Raw genomic sequence first — 8,139 nt, forward strand, 5'->3', positions numbered from 1 at the left:
CCTCGGCTCGGTGAAGGATAGGCTGGTAAGGCTTTCCCGGACGGCAGCCCGGGGCACTGGGGGGGCCTCCAGCCCTCCCAACACTGGGAGCGAGAAGTGCTGCTCCACCACCTCCACCCCAGCAGGTACCAAACCACACACACAAAAAACGAGATCAAATGTAGGCCCTGGTGCCTCAGGGCAGGGCCAACAAAACAATGAGTTATGGAAATCATGTAATTGTAGATTAATTTATTTTGGAAGGGATATCTGGAAGTCACCAGGTTCAGCCCCTCACTCAAACAGGGCCAACAGCAAACTGGGGGCTTGGGACTAATTTTTGTTTCAGAGGATGGAGATCCCGCAATGCTCGGGGCATCCCGGGAAATAAAGTCTTCCTTGAGTACAGCACCACTTCACATCTGTGTAACCCCGATGTACCGGAGAGCGGTGTTTCCCTGCCCCAAGGTGAGCATTGGTGCCACCACTGGACACCGCCCAGTCTTGTTCATTGACAAGCTCAGACAAGGAAGGGATCACCTGTGAAAATTCTGCCTGGTTTTAAATATAGACAAACCCCCACCATCCTGTGGTCGGTACGTTAAAACACAGCGCGTTTCGGTTCCGCTGCAGCAGTTAGCTCTTGGCACGGGACCAATGCCTTTTAATTAATTCATTTATAGCTTTTAAAGCTTTTCCTCCTTTGCTGCGTGCAGTTCATTCCAATTCAGAGTTCAAAAGCAATCTACACATGATGGCCATGTCTTAGCACCAGGATGAGGGCTGCTGATCAAAGCCAGAAGTCACTTGGAACTAAAACACTCTTGAACTTCAGTCTCTATTTATCCTGCTGGATGATGATCCCTCGTACTCAATCAACCAACACTTAGCGCAGCCAGGAAGATAGTAAAAACATTTCTGATGCATCAGCCGCTATCTCAAAGCTACTGCTTGGATTCCTTTCCTCTGCTCATAGTTTTTGTGATTATTTTGCAGAAAACACAGCAATATGTGTGGCTGGTCTCCCCTGAGGGAGCTGCTGTGCCAAATGGTACAGTGTTAACTGGCGTTAAAGCTTTCACAGCCACTCTGAAGTAGAATCATAGACTCAATCATAGACAACTCATAGAATCACTTGGGTTGGAAAAGCCCTTTAAGGTCATCAAGTCCAACCGTACCTGTCCACTACTAAACCATGTCCCTAAGCACCTCATCTGCCCGTCTTTTAAACAATTCCATGATGGGGACTCAACCACTTCCCTGGGCAGCCCGTTCCAGTGCCTGATAACCCTTTCAGTGAAAAAATTTTTCCTAATGTCCAACCTAAATCTCCCTTGGCACAACTTGAGGCTATTTCCCCTCCTATCACTTGCTACTTGGGAGAAGAGACCAACACCCACCTCACTACCCCCTCTTGTCAGGTGGTTGTAGAGGGTGATAAGGTCTTTCAGCCTCCTCTTCTCCAGACTAAGCCACTCCAGCTCCCCCAGCCGCTCCTCATCAGCCTTGTGCTCCAAACCCCTCACCAGCTTTGTTGCTCTCCTCTGGACACATTCCAGCAATGCAACGTCTTTCTTGTAGTGAGGGACCCAAAACTGAACACGGTGAGGCCTCACCGGTGCTGAGTACAGGGGAAAGATGACTGCCCTGGTCCTGCTGGCCACATTATTCCTGATACAAGCCAGGATGCCATTGGCCTTCTTGGCCACCTGGGCACACTGCTGGCTCATATTCAGCCAGCTGTCAACCAGCACCCCCAGATCCTTTTCTGCCGGGCAGCTCTCCAGCCACCCTTCCCCAAGCCTGTAGCGTTGCATGGGGGTTGTTGTGACCCAAGTGCAGGACCCAGCACTTGGCTTTGTTGAACCTCATACAATTGGTCTCAACCCATCGATCCAGCCTGTCCAGGTCCCTCTGCAGAGCCTTCCTACCCTCAGGCAGTTCAACACTTCCACACAGCTCAGCATCATCTGCAAACTCACTGAGGGTGCACTCAATCCCCTCGTCCAGGTCATTGATAAAGATGTTAAACAGACCTGGCTCCGACACTGAGCCCTGGGGAATACCACTTGTGACCGGCCTCCAGCTGGATTTAACTCCATTCACCACCACCCTTTGGACTCTGCCATCCAGCCATTTTTTTACCTAGCAAAAAGTATGCCTGTCCAGGCCATGGGCAGCCAGTTTCTCCAGCAATATGCTGTGGGAAACAGTGTCAAAGGCTTTGCTAAAGTGCAGGTACACATCCACAGCCTTTGCCTTGTCCACTAAACAGGTCACCCTGTCATAGAAGGAGATCAGGTCAGTCAGGCAGGATCTGCCTTTCATAAACCCATGGTGACTGGTCCTGATCTGGTTGTCCTGGATGTGCTGTGTGGTGGCACACAGCATGATGAACTGCACCATGACTTTCCCCAGCACCGAGGTCAGACTGACAGGCCTGTAGTTCCCCAGATCCTCCCTCCAGCCCTTCTTGTAAATGAGCATCACGTTTGCCAACCTCCAGTCAAGTGGAACATCCCCAGTCATCCAGGACTGCTGATAGATGATGGAAAGGGGCTTGGTGAGCACCTCCACCACCTCCCTCAGTATGGGCCTGACTAAAAGAAAATTCAGTGTACCCAAACTCATAAAATCAGAGAAAAAATTTAAACCCAAATCTAGATTACATTTTTCCTGAATGATTTCTATCTTTTCACTCAACTGAACCTCACTCACCAGCCTCAAAAAGTCAGTTTCCAACCTATGACTTGGACCCACCACCACGGAGGAGAGCACCTCTCTGGGCAGGAGTCAGCACTGAGCACAAGCATGGGTGGAGACAGAGACTTCTGCAAAATGCAGTTATGCTTCAGTTCCTCTCCTGTACCCAGACACTTGGGCCTGTACCCCTTTCCATTTCAACTTTCCTACACCACTTCCCTTACTCAAATGAGCACATCAAATACTCATAGCTGTCTCAGTAAAAGCCCATATGCAAAAGTCACGCTGGGGCCAGAGTGAAGGCACTTTTGTAGGGCTGGCGATTTGGGTTGTCTGGATTTGGGTACCCACAGCAAAGTTTCAAAGGGGCCTGAGATGCCCTGATGCTGGGCCCACTTCAAACAAGGCCATCAAATACATTTGGAGCTGAGATTATGAAAAACCTCAAGCTCCCAGGGGGGGGTGTGGTGTGTGGAAATCACAAACATCCTCTAAAAATTGAGATAGGTCACGTCACACATGGAAATAAGGTCCAGGATATTCAACCTGTTCCCTCAGGTGAGAGCATAGTGGAAGACAAAGATACATCCAGCAACTTTTTGCAAGCAAAAGTTGGTTTTGGTTTTTTGTTTGGTTTTTTTTTTTAAGGTCACTTGGAGCAAAGAGCAATATTAACCTCCTATACCTTGACCCCTTGCAGAAAAAATATTTAGAAAATTATCCAAATTGTTTATCTCAGCTCAGTTCCCAGCTCCTTTTCCCTCCCATTAAAAAAGTGAAGTTTTACCCATCAGCCTGCAGAGACCGTGTGACAACATGACAAATGGCAGAGCCACAATGTGCTAAGACAGCTATCGCCAAAGAGCTGGGCATGGGCCTTTGCTCTCTTCGGTTTGGACAGCATTTATAACACTTTCAGTGAGCTCCATCTCTACGTGAAACTTGAGCGTACTTGAATTGTCCTCCAGCAAGAACCTGGAGCACCGCACCCAACGGGCAGCATATTGCTAACCTAAAAATGAGCAGAACAGAAAACCTCCCAAAAAGAGAGAAGTACAGGTGCTTCCAATGATACAGCTACAAAACAGAAATACAGCTCGCTCTCTGCTGTAATTTTTCCCATATCACCTTTACTGGTAATTCCTAGATTATCATTATCTTTGTCACCTAAATGCAAACATAACAAGGCACATTTTCCTTATTTTAGTCCATCTTTCTTCACAAGCCTCCTCTTTTCCACCGGCCGGGAGCTGATGGCTGCAGGTCAGGGAAGGGGGCTGCAGGAGAGACTCCTGCAAGCAGCCGGTGGGAGCGATGGTCCACCTTGCTGCTGCCCGCTTCTCCAAGGTCATCCCGTGCACTGGTGGAGCATCACCATGCTGCTGCTGTCCTGCCACTCGCGTTTTGAGATCTGTTGCCATGGCACCGGGGGACAAATCACTTCTTGATTCTGGCCTGCAAATCTCTCCCAGCAGAGCCAGGCCTGGACCTGCAACCTTGGCTATTTTTAGCCATGTGCTGCATAATGCAGAAGTTGATGAACATCTGCACATCTTCATTAGTCAGCCATTTCCAGGTGCTCAGTGAAAGGAACAGATAGCCAGAGACAGGAGAAAGGCTGGGATCAAATGCTGAGTGAGGGTGGCCACTTGCCATGCCTTTTGGTGAAGAACTCTGTCTCAGTTTCGCCTCAAATCCGTCATAACGGAGCTTGATGGAAAGGGACCTTTGTTCCCCATGAGCTGGAGGGACACGGACTCATCAGCCTCCTTCCCAGAGGTGCCCATGCTGCCCGAGACACCCAGGCACCATGTCAGGATGATGGCTTCTCCCCTACCTTCCCCCATCCCATGACCCATTCCCCAAGCCCACCTTGTGGTTGCAGCCCTGGTAGGGGTGGACCAGTACAGGAGGTCCTGAGGGCTGATTGAGGTCCTCAGACAGGGACCATGAGGGACATTCCCATCCTCTCCCCTGCCCCAGCCTCAAGCTAGCAGCAAGCCCATGGCACGTCACACTGATCCATCCAGAAATCTGGTGACATCACAAACACCTACAGGTGTCCAAAGCTGCGAGGAAGGTGATAGCACTCCAAGCGCCGTTAGAAAGGCGTCACATGTCTGTCTATAGGAAGAGCTGAAAGCATTGGAGATTATCAAGTCAGCAGGAGTGCTGTGTGATGAAGGCTTAGACCGTGCTGGAGGGGTCAGACACCTCCTGCCCAACAGGCCAGCCCAACCTGGTATGCAGACTGCCAACCTACTGAAGCAGCAAACCTTGTTATTAAAAATAATTCAGAATAGCAGGTTCTTTTTTCACATGACAAAACGAAAACAACGTTACAGACTCACAAACATCTATACTTCACAAGGATACACTTGGATTTTCTTTAGGCTTTTTGAGGGGTAAGGGCAAATCTGCCAAATCTTGAGTGCTCCTGCCTAAACAAAAGACAAAGGCCATCGCTCCCACCCCCCCCCCCCCCCCCCCCCTCAAGCAGTGTGCATCCTAAATTCGTTGGTTTAAACCAAGCTCAAGAGCAGCTTCTTCAGCAGCAAGCCAGGCTCTGGGCTGGCAAACCGGGCTCTGGGCTCAGGGATGCTCTGATTGTGAGGTGTGGGGTAACCCATCAGGAAACCACTGACCAAGCTCCAGCTCCAGGCTTAGATGTGCCTGGAGCAGAGGGGGGGTTTAGGTCTGAGGTTGTTGCACAGACTTCTCTCCCCATCACCCTGAAATAAATATCACACTGGCTTCATCTCCCCAGCTGGCAAGCAACTGTCAGAGAGACAACAAGAATGGAATTGCTGAGGCAGCCTAGTTCCCCCCAGTGCCTCCCAGCCATCATCCATTCGAAATACAGTGAAGTGGCACTGGGGTGGCCCCCAGCCAGATGTGCTGTTCCTGCTCATCCTGTCCCTGCTCTGCTAAGGATGGCCAACTTGCAAGAAAAGCAAAGCAGCAGCTGGGTGCAGTGCTTGCAAAATTAAATATTGCTGGCTGAGTCCTTGTGCAAGGTCTGACACTGAGACAAGTTTTAGAGGAACCCATCATGTGCAAGGGATCGCACCATCTCTGGTGCGTAAGGGCATAACTCTAGGGAAACCCAGGGAGCTGGGCTGATTTACACCAGCTGCCAAGTTGATTACTGAGAAGCAATGCTGCCCCACTCCATATTTTTCTTATTTTGTATAATGTCAGGGGGGACAAATCAAGGCCATGTGAGGCTCTGCACTGAATCACTTGCTGGGATTTAAGAAACATGTACAAACGCAGGCATGTGTGATTACATGAAGGACCAGTGTCCTCCCTGAATGGAGCCAGTATGTCAAGGATGGTACCAAAAAAGCCCACCACCAAACGTGAAACGAGCTGTTACAGGTCAACCTGCTGCTAAAAGGAGCTTCCTTCCAAGCAATAACTTGTATCCTGGTGCCCACAAGTCCATGCCACCCGTAATATGCTTTTTTCCAGCTTGTTTTTTTTAAGCTTAATGAGCACTGTGCTTCCTCCCTATGCTCAGAAAGGCCAAGCTAGAGGTGACAGGGTTAAAGTGCTAAGCAGGGTGACAGCCACGCTGGAAGGTGGGAAGAAAGAGGTGGCTCAGCTTGGGCCAGACTGGAATACCCATATTAGCATATAAAATGGGATCCGAAGAGCCAGTCTGAGGCAGGCCAGCAGCACTGGTGGACTTCCAGGTGCTGTGGCAGGACCACATCCAGATCAGCGACCCCCACCAGTGGGACTTCCCATCCACAGCAACTTCCCACTCCCAAGGCTGTGCCGCACAGCGAGCAAGTGTTGCAATGCATCGTTTCCCCAGCCCTGATGACCCACAGCTGAATCAGTGACCTGGAGAGGAGAAGCATCGTGGCCCAAGCGCCCCAGCATGTCCCTACATGCAGTATCCCAGCCCTGCATTCAACAGGGATGTCCTCAGCCACCTTTCCCAGACCTCCTGCTCAGAGAGGGAGCTGGAGAGGGGGAGCCCAATAGCCAAGGAGGACCTAGGAGTCAAATCCAGGCAGCTGAAAAAAATTGGATGGCGGCCTTCACCATCGCCTGCTGGAATTGTTTATCTTCCTGCTTCCCCTGTAAAACAACTCATCCCAGCTGGGTCATCAGGAAAGGAACAATAGCCATATATTTTTAGGATCTATCTGTGAATCATTGGCGACCAGTTTTTCCACTTTGTCACCCAGACCATTTTGTTTTAGCAAGAGACCCTGCAAAGCAGTCCAAGCCATGACTGTGCAGGGAAGGGGTAGTCCTGGCAGTCAGGGATCTCCCCGAGCACCCAACAGCCCCAGCTCTGCCCCATGGCATCGCATTTGTGCTCCCTCCAAGAAATGAGGCACCACAGGGACCTCCAAGTGGGTCACAGCCATAGTAGTTACCCATAACCTGCCAAAGGGTTTGGACATGTGGGTGTCCAAGCTCTGTGTGTGACAAAGAAGGGTTGGGTTTTTCTTTTCTTTTTTCCGCTTTCATTTTCTCTTTCTAAAAATAAAGGATGCCTCTCTTATTTAGAGGTCAAACAGGTTTTTACCCGGGTGCTTATTTACCCTCCTCTATTGCAGCATCCTTGACCACACAACACAGAGACACTCAAAGGCTGCCACAGCCCACAGGAGGCGAGCGCTTGGTGCGACAAGCAAAGCCTCCCGCTCGTTAAGACCTGCAAGTTTAACAATGCAAATCCACAGCCTAAATATAGTGTGCGACAGAAAGTCCCAGCCCGAACACAGCAATACAGTACCTCAGGGGACTGTCAGAGGCAGGAACGGCCCAGCCACGATATTCAGGCGCATGTTCAAAAGTACAGCGAGAGGAAACGCAGCAGCTTCACGGCCCCGTTGGTTGCCTGGGGCCCATGGCTTGCATGCCCCACCAGGTAAACTCAGCACTACCATGACATCTCTGGCAGGGCAGAAAGAAAGCAAAGAGGTCACAAAAGCCAAACCTCCTACATCACCTCCATCACCTGAGCCAGCAGCAACACCAGGGAAGAAATTAGGAGTGGGTTTCAAAAGCCCTCAGTGAGTCAGGAGCACAAGTTCTGCTGCTTGAGAAACACTAAATAGCAGATGGGAATAATTTCTCCTTAAAAAAAAAAAAAATTACTAGATCACAGATTCCCCCCTCCCCAATCTCTTCCACCAAGTCTCCTCTGAAGCAGTAGCTCCCAGCAAACTGCAGATTTAGGCCACAAAGCTCCTTTTCAGCAGCAGTTTCTTTTCTCATGCTCCTAGATGAGGTAGTGTGGGTGCAGAGAGGTGAAGAGATTTGTTGTGGCTTGCATGGAGAAAAAAAAAAAAAATTAAAAAAAAATCACAGGAAATTCTGCCTGTGTGTCCTTAATCATAACTCTATCAGCAATCATCCAGGCTTCTAACATGGCTTTCTCATTAGCCCTGGGGACTCTCCATCCTGTGGTTTTCCCAAGTCTCTCTCCTT

This window comes from Egretta garzetta, unplaced genomic scaffold (assembly GCF_000687185.1).
Source record: "Egretta garzetta isolate BGI_Z169 unplaced genomic scaffold, ASM68718v1 scaffold11, whole genome shotgun sequence".
In the NCBI taxonomy this organism is placed as follows: domain Eukaryota; kingdom Metazoa; phylum Chordata; class Aves; order Pelecaniformes; family Ardeidae; genus Egretta; species Egretta garzetta.